The 1998-nt window shown below is 48.3% G+C and overlaps 1 non-coding gene across 1 annotated transcript; it reads left to right on the forward strand.

Annotated features, from left to right (window-relative positions):
* Nucleotides 1-443: 443 nt before the first annotated feature.
* LOC120668205 lies at nt 444-550 on the forward strand. Its single transcript, XR_005672303.1, has one exon. It is a non-coding gene; the product is annotated as a small nucleolar RNA R71 (small nucleolar RNA).
* The last annotated feature ends 1448 nt before the right edge of the window (nt 551-1998 follow it).

Here is a 1998-nt window from a genome sequence, read left to right on the forward strand (position 1 = left end):
GGAATGGTGGGCGTGATTGACCCCACCCCTGTCCTCCTTGAGGACGGAACCCGATGTTGTTGTTGATGTAGGCTGCGTCTTCATGGGTCTCGGGGCAGTCATTCCTTGAATGTCCACACTCACCACAAACCTCGCACGTAAAGTACGAGTTCATAGCATGGACGGGAATAAACATCTATTGCCGGTTCCTTCATCAAACTTTTTCATTAGGAGGTCCAGCTTGGCGGCGAGCATGTCCGTCTCCTTGACGGTATGCATTCCGCCCTTGGTTCTGGGCTGGGAACGCCTCATTCCAGCCCTGGATGGAGACCATCTTTTCAATCAAGGCCGTAGCCTTGGCAATTGTGAGGTCCAGATAGGCTCCTCTAGCAGCAGCATCAAGGTGGGCACTGGATGTTGTTGTTAGCCCATTGTAGAAGCTTTGAAGAACGAGCCACTCGTCCATCACATGATGAGGACAGGCGAGTATGTATTCTTGCAGTCTCTCCCAAGCTTCTGGGATGGATTCCATCCCTGTCTGCTGGAAACTTGAAATTCTTCCACGCAGGGCATTTGTTTTGCCCAACGGGAAGAATTTAGCGAGGAACGCCGTTGAGCATTTGTCCCACGTGCTGATGGCTTCCTTATTCTGATAAAACCACTATTTCACCTTCCCCAGGAGGGAGAATGGAAACAGGCGGAGCCTGATAGCGTCAGCTGTAACGCCCCATATGGTTACGGTCTTGCATAACTCCAGAAAGTTCTGGAGATGAGCGTTGGCATCCTCATTTGGCTTGCCACAGAATTGGCTAGCCTGCACCATGTTAATGAGGCTGGACTTCAGCTCAAAGTTCACGTCCCCAGCATCAACGTTGTGTCCAGCTACCACATTGGCAGCTGAGGGGACGGAGAAGTCGCGGAGAGTCTTCTCAGCCATGAGTTCAGTGATTGTTGATGGTGCTTGGGAAGCTGGTTCACTTGTCGACTGCGAGATCGAAGGAAGGACGACACGAGGTCAGACCCTGCTCACGAGCTTCTCGGGATTTTCAACAAAATTTGTCAGCAAAGAGAAACTAGACATACACTACCATGTTTTCATCCAATCAGGAGAAAAGAAAAAGATAAATACATTAGCCTGTATAAGCAGTAGCTATCTCTTACTTATATTGCCATGTTTATGTACTTAGTAAATAACTTTACACCTAGTGCCACCCCCGGCAACGGCGCCAGAAATGCTTGTTGGCACTTCTTAGCGTCATCACTAGGAGTGGTTAGTTCCTAGCAATGATGCCTCGAAAATGCCGTGTGGTATGTCTTAATGTTTACAGAAGGATCTGCAAGCGCACAGATATACCATTGTAGCATTTCACCCGGAAGTATTCAGGGTATAATTATTTATATTTTCCCAAGGGATGGCTAGGTTGTGTAAAGTGTATTTACAAGTTCCATAACCATGACACGTATGAAGTAAGATGAATACCACTGACTATACAGGGGTAAGTGATAAATAAATGATAATCAGGGGTAATGTGACACACACAGAATAGCCAACTCTCATGAATAAATAATAAACAAGCAATCCTAAGGTTAGTGAGAGCATAGGCACAGATTCCTAGTATACTATTCATCTTAGCAGATAAGTTACGTTAGCCACATTGCTTAGAGCTACAGGTGCCGGGAAATTAGGGACATTGGGGAGAATGACCTGCACTATAGAACATCCAGTCCCATTTCATCTTTGCATGAACTCCTACACCGTACCCGAACGTCGGGGAGTACGCTAACCGAGAAGCAGCTTCCCGGCGGACCGACAGGGCTGTCACCACCTGCGGTCTACCCCAGTCGCACCGTGGAGCACCGTCATATTCGAAGGATCCCGCATACCCGGGCACCATGCCCGCATATGAAGTCACTACCCTAGCACCCCCGGGTCCCCCACCCTTCGGATGGACAGGTAAGATGCTAATGCAAGCCAGAAAGCACAACAAACCGATATCCTTACCCATATCATCTGGTCTA

Source organism: Panicum virgatum, chromosome 3N, assembly GCF_016808335.1.
Source record: "Panicum virgatum strain AP13 chromosome 3N, P.virgatum_v5, whole genome shotgun sequence".
Classification (NCBI taxonomy): domain Eukaryota; kingdom Viridiplantae; phylum Streptophyta; class Magnoliopsida; order Poales; family Poaceae; genus Panicum; species Panicum virgatum.